Genomic DNA, 13,767 nt, shown 5'->3' on the forward strand with positions numbered 1-13,767 from the left:
AATCGATCGATTCATTGAGACAGGTTCTTGCTTTGACACAGGCTGGAGTGCAGTGGTACAAACATTGCTCACTAGAGCCTTGAACTCCTGGGCTCAAGCGATCCTCTTACCTCAGTCTCCCGAGTAGCTGGGACTACAGCTGTGCCAACATGCCAAGCTAATTTTTATATTTTTGGTAGAGACAGAGTCTCACAACATCTCCCAGTCTGGTCTCAAACTCCTGTGCTTAATCCATCCTCCCACTTCGGCCTCCCAAAATGCAGGGATTATAGATATGAGCCACTGCAACCGATCTCCTCCATTTTAAACAAAATGGTTTAAAAACATGGATGTGCAACTTAGCTCTTTCTACAAAATTCTGCCAGGCTTTTGGAATGCATTCACATCAGTCAGATTCACCGATCACATTAGCGACACCTGACAAACTGGATGAACCCATACCTGTGTAGAGTTGTTCAACATGAAGCAACAATAATGTGCTGCACAGCCTCCTGGCACCGCTAGGCCCTGCAGGACATGATCATAGAACTTATTAGTTCTAATAAGAACTAAGAACAGAGAATCTCTCAATCAGAGCACCTTCTGAGACAAACACCAGTACCCCTCAGCCAGCATACCTTAACAAGGAAATACATTGGTATTAGAGTCAATTTTAAGAAAAACAATCATTCATCTTATCTACAATGCTATTCATTATACTATTTTTCAATTCTTTTTCACATAACACTTTAAAAAATAGTAATGATAACATGCAGCTTTATTTTCTGTTCTGTCCTTGATCTTTCTCTGTAGGATGGCACTTTCTTCGTTGTTATATCACTTATAGTTTACCTTGCTTCTGTCCTCATTTACCAGATCTTCCCCCTTCCTTCTTAAACATTAGCTAATATTATTATTTATCCTGCTTAACTTCTGAGTTACTTTGCAATCCAATGGGCAAAGCCAACCAAAACATAGCCATAGTCAAACTTCCTCCTCCTCCTCCCCCTCTTTCCACTCTTCCTCCTCCATTATCTCTTCTCCTCTCTCTGTCCCCCTCTCTTTCTGATGCACAGAATTGGATTGATTTATTGAGTTATACTCATATCTTGGTAAGAACATAGAATAATTTGTCTATGCATAGCCTTTATTTTATGACCCTTTTTTACCTCATTCCCAGACATGAGTCCCATTCACAAAACATCCTATTTTCAGGCATCATTTTGGAAATTCTTTGACTCATCCGATACTTCAATGTCCTTGGAGCATATCTGTCTCTTTTGGAAAGAGAGAATTTCCTCACATTTCCCACATTCGATTGTGCTGGTGTCAGTGATAAATACAAAACAGTGGTTCCCAAATTTCAGTGTACTTGTTATCACCTCGAGAGCTCATTAAAACAGATTGCTGGGCACCAGCCTCAGAATCTCCACTAGGAGATCTTGGGTGGAACTCAGCAATTTGCATTTCCAGGTGATACTGGTAATGATTAGGGCCCACTTTTGAGAACTACCTCATTTGAGGATTTCCATCTTTTTATCAAAGTACAGGTGAGAGAGATTGGTGATTATTTAAGGAAGAGCGATTTGCCTTAGGTCAGAAACCCAAGAATTTGCTCTGCATATATAAAATCCCAGCATATAGGACCACTTATGAGAGTCCAAAAAATGTGTAAAATGTGGGATTCTATTATATCCAGCAAGAGCAAAAGCCATGTCAAGTCGACCCCTAGGTTAGGGATATACAGCAGCCAGTGGCTTCATATCCAAATATGTTAATAGCAGCTAAATTATCTGGGGGGCTTCACTGTAACATTGGCTTTAGAGAAAGATTACTTCTCTGACAAGTAATAAGGAGGAAAGAACATTTCCACAATGTTCCCCTCGAGTAGGCACACCTTTAGCCTCCACAATCTATCAGGCCATTGTAGAAGACAGTAAAATTGTAGAGCCATCATTGTTACTATTATTATTTTTAGTCTGCCAAGAAAGCCCTCCCACTGTCCTTTCTCTAGTCACAAGCCCACCATCTCTGGCTGTGTATGGGTACCAGGTGTAGCTACTAACACTCTCTCATCCATGGGACGTAAGTTGGGCATGTGATACAAGCAGAACCAATGAGCATCCTTCCCTGTGATTCATGGGGTGGTACAAGGCTGAGGCTGCTAGCAACCATGTCTCCTGTTAGCAGAGAAGGCTAACTTACAGAAGAGAGTCAAGCCAACATATGAAGAGAAGCAGGGATGAGAGGCGAATGGAGACAGAATCCAGGAGGTAAGGAGTTCCTGGGGGTGCTGGCTCTGGCAGCTTTCTTCAATGCTGAGCCTACCCCAGTAAACATAATGGTTTCCTTTTTGGTTTAGTTTGAGTTGAGTCTGTTGCTTAAATAGGGTTCTAACCCAGGTGACTTTCTTAACTCCAAACTCACCTCACTCATTAGAGCTGGCAAACTGTGGCAGGGAAATCTTTAAAATGCTACTTTCTGAATATTCTTTTCACAAATACTTCTATGATACTACTCTCTATTATTATTTTTTATTATTAATTTCAAAGCCAAAAAAAAAAAAAGATATTGGTGACCTTTCAGACTTTCAAAGCACTAAATGATGTAGGGTATAATCTAAAAATAGAGAAACCTCAAATGCCCTAATCCATTTTGGAAGCTGTAATGTGTTTGTCTCTGAGGGTGACAATTTTTAATGTCCAGTGGGAGTTGACCACGATTATTGATGACATCTGGGCTGAATCAGAATTTAAATTTGGACTTGAATGAGTTCACTGTGAAGGGCCTTCCTTTGGGGGAGGATCAGGGTTTTCAGAAAAACTGAAACCAACATAGTCCTTTCTTTACTTCAAGCTGCTGCAGACCAGAAAGTGGACTAATCTAATAAATGCCAGAGTTCACTGTCTTTGGGAGTCTGCTTCCCAGGTGATTCAGGTACCCTTTTCAGAGAACTTTGTCATTCCATGGACTTCTTTACAGCATTAATGGGGCAGTGGAATATAATCTCCAAATGCTTGGCTGATTTTCGGGAGACTGGTTGTTTAGCACTCACAAAAATGCCTTCTTTAAACTTACGCACAGAGATAGACCTATCCAGCATGTGTTGGATTTAGACTGTCATGATTTATTGCTTAAATATCTGGGAGTTGGCAGCATGTTTTCTGCTAAGCAGATCTGCTTTATTTTTTTGAACCAATGAGTTATTTGACTGTATTAAGATTCACATGTTTTTCATTAATTCACAATTAACTCGTATCAAGATGTTATTTTATGAGAGCCTTTTAACATCCATCAAACCCTCTGAGTATTTCTAAAATACACTCTAAGTTCCCTTTTAACCTTAGAATATGTTAGGCATGTTGTTTCAAAGGCAGTTGTTTCAAAGGTGAAGTTGTGGATCTGGCACAGAGACAAGGGCAGAACATCACAGTGTTAAATGAAGAGTCAATAAAGCTTCATTTTATTAGTAGTTAACTAGAAATTGAAGCTGGGTACCAACTTAGTTGTGAGATAATGGGCTTTCCTTGCATTTACTTTCTTATCTATATAATGTGAGTAACAATGAATTTTTCAGAATATGAAAGGATATAAATATATTTTAAAAATGCCTTGAAAGCTAGGACACCGTTCAATACAAATAAACACTGATTTGTGTAGTCCATCAAACCTTTCTTTCTCAATGGTGACGACAGACTTGATATTGAAATGAATTCTGCCTCTGCCATATACTCCCCAAGTTATAAGCTAACATATGTCATGTTTCCCAAACACTTCCCAGTACCTTTATTTTTATCTTATATTTCCATAAATGCAAGCTTTGTGGTGCAATTGGATATAAACACAGAATTCTAAGTCGGAATTGCATGTGTTGAGACATAGAATTGAAGGCAAGTCAATGATCCTGTTTTTTCAATGTTTTCTTCCCTCTTTGGAGGAACATGGGTGCAAACAGCTGTTGTGAACATGTGGCTAATTTGCCTATGAGGCATTGGTTATCTATCTACCTGAATAATTAAAATAAAAATAGGAATATTTTCCTTTTCAGGGATGTATATTCTTTATGTAAATATATAAACAATGCATTTGATATACAAATAAATGCAATACAATTTGGGGAAAATTAAATACATTAATTCCTCAGATACAGCCTGCTTCATTGCCTTAGAAAATCATTTTCCTCATATTCTTCTTGTTAAATTCCTTTATATTAAGACCTATCTAAAAAAGCCACCACCTCCATGAAGCCTGCCATGTTTTTCCAACAGCTATGTGTGTAGATGATGAATACTTGTACTCCGCTGTGAGTTAGTATGAACCTTTCAGGAACAGGGCTGGGTGCCCATCATCTTTGTCTTCTACCATATTAGTCAATATGGATTGATTATGTAGCAGATCTCCAATGAATATTTCTTGAACTACAAATTGAGTTCAAGTGTTCTTTTCAAAGTTTTTCTACCAACCTCATTATCGCTATTTCCTAGGACCAAGCTCAGACATCTTCCACAAATTCTTCTCTGATAATCTCAGCCAACAGCTTCCCTCCTTTATCTAAGTTTGACTTCAAACTCTTATATCTTGTCCTTTGTTTCTGTTGCTTATTTTCTCATGGGTTGACTTTCAAATTGCATTTTAACTTTCTTAAAAACCCAGATTAAGTTGAAAGTATAGCACCTGGAGAGGGCCCTGTTATAATAGATGCCCAATTGCTAGTTATTTATTGACCAATCCCCACAGCAGGAGATAATGGCCTGTAAGGAAGAGATAATTTTGTCATCTGTGGTTCATTCTGCCAAAAGTACAGATGATGTAGAACATTGGGAAAGAGGCTCTAATGACTTCAATATTAGAATCTAGTCTTGATGAGTATACAATAAATCATTATTGGGCAAATCCTGTTTCCTATTTTTGGAAATGTTCAGTATGTAAACAGACTTTTATTTAAAATAATATAGGTTATAATTGTCCGAGATAGTTTATCAGAGACTGTAAAGTAAAACTGTGGAGGCTCTCAGCTGGATCATGAGAGGGAGTATGTTGGATTAACTCTTCTTTGGTGGATAATATCTGCAATTTCGGAAGCTGCCACCAGTGGAATGGTGATGGCTTGTGGTTATGATGGGAGGTACATATTAGCATCTCTGGATACTTAACATATAATACACATTCCTGGACCATGCTTACCCTAGGAGTTTCTGATCCAGATGGTTCAAATTGGGAACCAAGTGGGTGTGGGGTGTTGTGTGTGTGTGTGTGTGTGTGTGTGTGTGTGTGTCTTTTGAAAGCTCACAGATGATTCTGATGTACATTTATAGTTAAAAGCCATTGGTTTGGAGTTTGGAATATCTTGGTGCCCAAGAATAGGTTTTCTTTTGTTTTTTAAAGTTTTCAAATTTTAGATTCAGTGGGGTACATGTGCAGGTTTGCTACATAGATACATTGTATAATGGTGAGATTTGGGCTTGTAGCGTACCCATCACCCAAATAGTGAACTTTGCGCCCAACAGGTAATTTTTCTTAGTCCTCACCCCTTCCCACCTTCCCTGCTTTTTGGAGTCCGCAGTGTCTATTTTCATCTTTATATCCATGTGTACCCATTGTTTAGCTTCCACTTAAAAGTGAGAACGTGCAGTATTTGATCTTCTGTTTGAGCTGTTTCAATTAGGATAATGGCTTCTGGCTCCATCCGTGTTGCTGCAAAGGACATGATTTCATTATTTTTCATGGCTGCTTAGTTTTCCATGTTGTATATATACCACATTTTCATTATCCAATCCACCACTGATGGACACTTAGGTTGATTCCATGACTTTTCTATCATAAATAGTGCTGCAATAAACACATGGGTGCAGGTGTCTTTAAGAAAATAGAATGATTTCTTTTCCTTTGGGTAGATAGCCAGCAGTGGGATTGCTGGGTCAAATGGGAGTTCCATTAGTTCTTTGAGAAACCATCGTGCTGTTTTCCACAGGTGTTGTACTAGTTTACATTCCTATCAACAGTGTGTAAGTGTTCCCTTCTCCCTGCACTCACAGGTTTTCTTCTGGTCAGAAAAAACTAGAATCCAAGATGGAAAGCAAGGTGCATTCGACTTTGCTTTTTTATACAATTATTTATGAAGAAAATGATATGTATGTTGATAAGCTGCTTTTGTCTTCCAATTTAGTCAAAGAAATGGATAGTCCTAAGTGTAGTTCATAGGATGTATTTGTAAGTAATAACTAATAAAAACTGAGTAAGAATTTAGCTTCCTTTTATTCCAAAGGAAGGTTTTTAGTGTTCTTTCATGTTTGAGACTATTTCGGTACTTTTTCATGTTTCCAGGCCCCATTGCAGCTATTCCTGACTTCTACTCAAAGGAAAGGTGTAATTTTTTTTTTTCTTCTGTAAGCCTCTCCTGTTGCAAGGTAGTCCTTAATTAGCCTTAATTACTTTTACCTCCGTGTTCCTCTGATCCATAGATTGCAGCCTGGTTACTGAGCATTGGTTCTGTCTGCCCTCCAGCTCTGAATTGCCTCCTAAAAAGAAAAACCATAGTTTTGGAAGTATAAGTGTTAGTAATTCTCTTGTTCAAAATCTGTTTCTTTATTTTACTGTTTTCTTAAAAGGGCCAGACAGTTCGAAAGCTTAAAAATCATCAAATGAAGTAGCTTTTAAACAGGATTCAATAGCTGATGGATGGCTGTCATTAGTGTGAACTGTGCTTAAAAACTTCCCAGGAAACCACAAGCGTTAATCTGGAGGAAGTTAAGACCCTGGGTGTCCTCTCTATTGTGCCACATGGATTCCTCTCTATGAAACAATCTTTCAACAAAGTACTTTAGGTGCTTACGTTCATTTAAATGGGGGTTATTAACTAGAATTTTATGCTAGAAAAGTGTTATATCACGATTGATTTTTATGAAGATTTATTGAGTAGGTCATGTGCCAGTCATTTTTGTGAGGCAAAATGCAATCCTCAAAACGTCTCATGAGCAGATGTTATTCCCATATCCTGTATAAGAAAATTGAGATTCAAAGAGTTACATAATTTGTACATGGTCAGTGCAACTGCTTGGTGTGTATTTCATCTCTCATTGCAGCCAAGTCAGCGTCAACTTGGATTTCTAATCCCCATCACCAAGGCAGAAGACACAGAAATTGTAAGGAAGCCAAGTTCAGAGTGTCCACCAGTAGCGTTCCTACATTCTACACAAAGGATGCTACAATGGCTCACTGGTCCTGTTAAAGTCTGTCAGTCGCACCAACTGTCATATCCTTTGAGCATATCCATTTTCTTTCACAGAAATAAACTGCCTCTGGACAAATGTGCAAGCTCCCACAAATGTGCCCCATTCTGCCTTGACTTTGTTGATTAGAAGACTTCTTTTCTGCCTTTAGGCAACATCTTTGGTGGATTCTCTACATTTCTGGTTAATTCTCATTACTATCACTCAGCTCAGTTTTCAACTTCCAAGCTCACAATTTACGCCAAAGAAATCCAAATTTTTCTGCTTCATCTTTTAGGTGCAAGTACCTCCTGTGCCTTGGAATGGAAGGAGGGAGTAGAGGAGGTGTCTGTCTTCATCGGTCCCTGGTTTAGATCTCTTCGTTGGTGGTTGATGCTTCTCTGCTGTCTTTCCATGCCTCTATGGGGCAGCATCCAAGTGTCCACCTTTGACTGGGGCACAGGGTGGAGTCTCTCCACTGCCCAGTTTTCAGAGTGGAACCCTATGTCTTACAGCCCAGGCAATCCCCACCATCAGTAGTCTAGCCACTGATTTTTGCTGCCACAACCCAGACTTTGGCTGGTACCTGGTAAACAGCTTTCTTGGGTAAACTATGATGAAAGACAGCTGGAGCATAGCTATCTATTCCATGTCAGTCTCTTCTTTGTACCATAATATTGTTCTCATTCTCTTCCCACACTGGCAGAGGCTAAGGATACCTGTAAACAGCATCCTTTCTTATAGGAAAACCCTCTTGGACTTGTTTCCAACCACATTCCCACTCTACAGGCTATTCAGAGAAGAAAGATACACCTTACTTGGAAGCGGTAATCTTCTCATTGCTTGAGAAGCAGATGACAGTCTTCTCATTGTCTTCAAGGCCAATGTCTGCACTACCTCCTTCTCTTGTATAGCAGTCATTCCAACCTTGCCTGCAATTAGAATTACCTGGATAGCTTTAAAAAACATCTTATTGCCAAGGGTGGCACCAGACCAATCAAATATCTCTACAGGAGGCATCTAGGCACCAGTAGAAGCCTGATTTTGCCATTCTTAATCCCTGGCAGATGTTAGGTGCTATCTGCAGATGTTGATATTCTAAAACGTTAGGATACTTCTGTCTTGTAGTTTCTAGTCATGGATCCTAGCCAATCATTCCGAGAAAAATTCCCTTCAATATCCTGTTCCACAAGGATGAAATGACATGCTTGAGTATAGAAAATGAAGTGAAAAGAGGGCCTTTTGCTTTTCTTAGTTTTGGCCCCTAAAAGGGAGGTTATCATAAAATTAACCACCACCAAGTATTTATGCTACAAATGAGTTGTATGAACCAGTGCAACAGCTTGCTTTCTATTCCTTCATTTCCAGGACAAATACAGGCACACAATACATGTGGTTAGTTTTTCTCTCTCTTCCTTTTTTGTTTAAGGAATGAATAATGCTGAGGCTTGTTTGTTGTGGTTTAACCAGTCATGGCTTGGTTGTAGTAGGATGTAAAATGAGTGTAGCTAAGGGAGAGAAATTCCATCTGTAAAAATAAGAAACACAACCAAATCTAAAATTTGAGGAGAAAAGAAAGCATTTTGGTAAAGAGGTAGCAAAGAGCCTCAGTGACTAGGATCATGAAAACTTGTGTTGGCTGTGTAGTAACAGAAATTTTAGAGTGGGGAGAAAAAAAAAGATTTGGACTCGGGAGCCTTGTGTTCTGGGTTTCACTCTGCCACTAACTGGTTTGGAGATGCAACTAGAGCAGTGATTAGTTACCTGGTGTATGGAATCTACCTCCACCTGCCTGGGAACCAGTCCTGGCTTTACTGCTGACTGGAGGAGTCTCTTAATTTCTCTGTGCCTCAGTTTCCTCATCTGTAAAATGAGGATCACAGTAGCACCATATCAAGATTGTTATGAAAATTAAATGAGTTAATGCTCTAAAACATTCCATGCAAGCAATTGTTAAATGAAAAATAATTAAATTTGAGCATTTCATTAAATCTTCATGTACTTCAATATACTCATCATTAAAATACGTCTTTAAAATACCTGAAAACCTCCATATTCCCTCCCTCCAATACCTATACAGATTTGACATATTTCAATAACCTAGTTAATTTTATTTATTTGTAGATAAATAACACTCAAACAGCTTCGGAGCTACATATAACAACGTACCTTCACCAATGGGATTAATGATATAACAGAACTTTGATTTGTTTTGAAGATATCACAATAATAATTATTAAATAAGGATTAGCTATTCAGGAAGGCTAGTTCTTAAAGAGTGTCAGAAATAGTTCATTATACGCTATGAAATTAGATAATTGGACACCAGTGAGGAAAAGTCACCAATGTCCTTTGCAATCTAATTACAAACTCATGATGTCTTCCGTCCATGTCTTGGTTCCTACTGCTGTTTTTTTGTTTGTTTTTTTACCTGGAATGCCCTTTGTGTCCAACTGCAGTGCAGAGAGCTGAGCTATCCTTCAATGATTAGCTCAAATATCTCCTTTATTACACCTTCCTTGATTTCTCTTGTTGGAAATGACTACTACCTTGTATCAACCTCTCCTGCAGAATTTTGGGGATTATATTCAGAACTATAGTTGTTTGGGTACTTATCTTTGGCCTTCACATTAGACTGTGGAGCTCATGCCTGCATCGCATGGTATACTATATCAAAATACATGGTCTTTAAATGAAAGACTTTGAAGAGAAGAACAATTCTTCTTTTCCAACTTTAAAAAAAGTTAATTTTTTAAATAAAAGTTTTAGGTTCACAGCCAAATTGAGAGGAAGGTATAGAGACGCCTATGAACCTCCACCCCACACATGTATACCCCATCCCTGCTGCCATGTTTCCAACCAGGAATGGTACACTTGTTACAACTGATGAACCTACATTGACACATCATTATCCACAGTCCATAGTTTACATGAGGGTTCACTCTTGCTATTTTTTAAAAAAATTTTCTATTTCTTCTAAAAAAAACCAGGATATATGTGCAGAACATGCAGGTTTGTTACATAGGTATACATGTGCCATGGTGTTTTGCTGCTTCTACTGGCCCATCCTCCCCTCCCCCAACCCCCTAATAGGCCCTGGTGTGTGTTGTTCCCCTCTCTGTGTCCATGTGTTCTCATTGTTCAACTCCCACTTATGAGAACATGCAGTGTTTGGTTTTCTGTTCCTGTGTTAGTTTGCTGAGGTTGATGGCTTCCAGCTTCATCTATGTCCTTGCAAAGGACATAATCTCATTCCTTTTTGTGTATGCATGGTATTCCATGGTGTGTATATGCCACATTTTATTTATCCTATCATTGATGAGCATTTGGGTTGGTTCCATGTCTTTGCTATTGTAAATAGTGCTGCAGTAAACATACATGTGCATGTGTCTTTATAGTAGAATGATTTATAATCTTTTGGGTGTATACCCAGTAATGGGATTGCTGGGTCAAATGATATTTCTGGCTCTAGATCCTTGAGGAATTGCCATAATGTCTTCCACAATGGTTGAACTAATTTACATTCCCACCAACAGTGTAAAAGTGTTCCTATTTCTCCACAACTTCGCCAGCAGCTCTTGTTTCCTGACTTTTTAATAATCACCATTCTGACTGGTGTGAGATGGTATATCATTGTGGTTTTGATTTGCATTTCTCTGACTATCAGTGATGTTGAGCTTTATTTCATATGTTTGTTGGCCACATAAATGTCTTCTTTTGAGAAGCGTCTGTTCATATCCTTTGCCCACTTTTCAATGGAGTTTTTTCTTTTTTTTTTCTTGTAAATTCTGGATATGAGAGCTTTGTCAGATGGGTAGATTGCAAAAATTTTCTCATTCTGTAGGTTGCTTGTTCACTCTGATGATAGGATCTAATTAAACTAAAGAGTTTCTGCACAGCAAAGGAAACTATTTGTCAATTTTGGCTTTTGTCACGATTGCTTTTGCTGTTTTAATTTTTACCCATGCCTATGTCCTGAATGGTATTGCCTAGGTTTACTTCTAGGGTTTTATGGTTTTGGGTTTTACATTTAAGTCTTTAATCCATGTTGAGTTAATTTTTGTATAAGGTATAAGGAAGGCGTCCAGTTTCAGTTTTCTGCATATGGCTAGCCAGTTTTCCCTCACTCTTGCTATTGTATATTCTATGGGTTTGAACAAATGTATAATGACATGTATCCACCATTTGAGTATCATACAGAGTATTGTCACTACTCTCAAATCCTTGGTCCTCCACCTGTTTTTCCATTTCCCCAACCCCTTGGAACTGCTGATCTTCACTTTAATTTTTTACCTTAAAAATTAACAATTAGTGACTTTCTCCTTGGCAATTAAGATACTCCTTTTCTGTTGATTGTGGTGTTCTTGCTTTTATAACTAGGTACTTCAAATTATGCAGTTATTTTATTTCAGATTCTACAGTATGTGGTTTTGTCAAATAGTTCTTCAAATAATCTGAAGTACCTTATTTAACTTACCTAGCATAATAAAATCCTAGTATTATATGTACACACATATATGTATATCATATATATTTCAATAAAGTATGATTTTTACATACTCATTTTTCTTCAGAATTAGAAAATGAATTCTATTTGTGCTTGGGGCAGGATGTTGTGTACATTTCCATGTTATGTTTATATGTCTAACTAAAATATGATGTTACCAGATTAGTTTTGTAATTGCAATCCAGTCTTTTCAAAATGCCCAAGAGATGTCAGTTTCAATCATGCAAGAACCTTTTTAAGTCATAGACACCAGGATGAAGTTACTAGGTTGCTTATTTATTTTTAATGATCAATAGAGTTCTATCACAAGGGAGAATAAATATAGATGGTAAAAAGCTTTCTCAATTCTGAAAAAAGCGTAGACATTTCTGTGCTGCTGTAATTACTTGCAGATCCTTGTGGAAGCAGGGGGAAAGTTCCATGTGAAGATTATTTCCCAATGTTGAGTCTACAAATAGTTCCAGTCTTAGGTGTGAGCATTCAGTTTCTGGCTGTGAAGAATCATCTACCTGCACAGAAGGAAGTGATTGCTGATTATTTTTCCTTTAGCAATTAATCGTTGGGAAGATGACCTTAGAACTCTGAGCTAAATTGCCTGGCAAGTCTCTTGAATTCTGATAACGTTTTCCTGAATGCTTATGTTTTACATATATTTTTAATTTACCTTGCCTTTTTAAAAGATAACTTGTTCTATACACATGCTTAAAGAGATAGTATGAAACAAAGGCAATCAGGGCCTCTACTAGCAAGACACGTAGAAACACAGGAGACACATGGAGAATTTCCAACATCCAGGTTTTGTCAATTATGAATAAAGCTGCTATGAACACTAACATAAAAATGTTTGTGTGGACATATGTTTTTATTTATCTTGGGTAAATACTTATGAGTGGAATTTCTGGGTTAGATGGTAAGGATGAGTTTGACTTTAAAATAAAATGCTAAACTGTTTTCCAAAGTGTCTTTACCACTTTGCATTCCCACCAGCAATGTTGGAGATTTCCAGTTGCTCCACAGCACTTGTTATCAATCTTTTTAAATTTTAGTCATTCTAGAGGGTGTATTGGGACATTGCATTGGAGTTTTTTAATTTATAGTTAACAACTAATGATATTGAATACATTTTCATATGCTGTTTTCCATCAGCATCTTTTTTTGAAGTGTGTCTATTCAACTATTTTGTTTGTCTCGTTACTGAGTTTTGAGAGTTCTTTATATTCTCTGCACACCTGTTTTTTATTGTTTGGAGATAACTCTTTATGGATCTCTCATATTTCTGCACATTTTGTGAGCAGAGACATTGACAACTGTTGTTCTAGACTATCTTTTCAAAGGAGTTTGAATAGCAAAACAGCCTTGGACAACTGAGATACTGTTTTGCTTTTGGAAAGACAAGATGTATTTGGTGTCCAAGATAATAGAGGTAATATCTCCCTTATTTTCTTGCAGACCTTAAATAAGACTGGGCTATTAAGCTTGGGGTTACTCAGTGGCAAGACAAATCTGCATGTGCAGCATCCATTGGGGCCAGTCACACACACACCTCTCACCATCCCCGCTACTATGAGTAATAAAGTCCTTTGTCTGTGACTCAGGAATTTCATGTCTTCTGCCAGAATCCATGAAACTGGTGGGGGGGTGGGGAGCTAACTTGTCAGTTTGCTGGTAGTATAAAATCCCAGAACTGTCATAACTCTTTACAAATACATGTTTTCCAAAAATTTTTCTCCCAGCTTGTGGTTTGCCTTTCATTTTTTAAACAGTGACTTTGAACAGCAAACTATTTAAATTTTTGTCAACTCTAATGTATTGGGTTTTTTTTCCTGTTCCTGCTTCTTGTGCCCTACAATAAATCTTTGCCTAACCTAAGGACAGAAAATTTTTTCCCTGTTTTCTTCTAGAAGTGTTATAACTTTAGGTTTATGAGTCATTTAAGTTAACTCATATATAGTGTGAGGTGTATTTTGTATATGATTTTTTCACTTAGGGATATGTAATGATTCCAGCACCACTTGTTGAAAAGATTCTCTCTTCTGCATTGAATTTCCCTGGCACCTTTGTCAAAAATGAATT

This window comes from Macaca fascicularis, chromosome 3, assembly GCF_037993035.2.
Source record: "Macaca fascicularis isolate 582-1 chromosome 3, T2T-MFA8v1.1".
Lineage (NCBI taxonomy): Eukaryota > Metazoa > Chordata > Mammalia > Primates > Cercopithecidae > Macaca > Macaca fascicularis.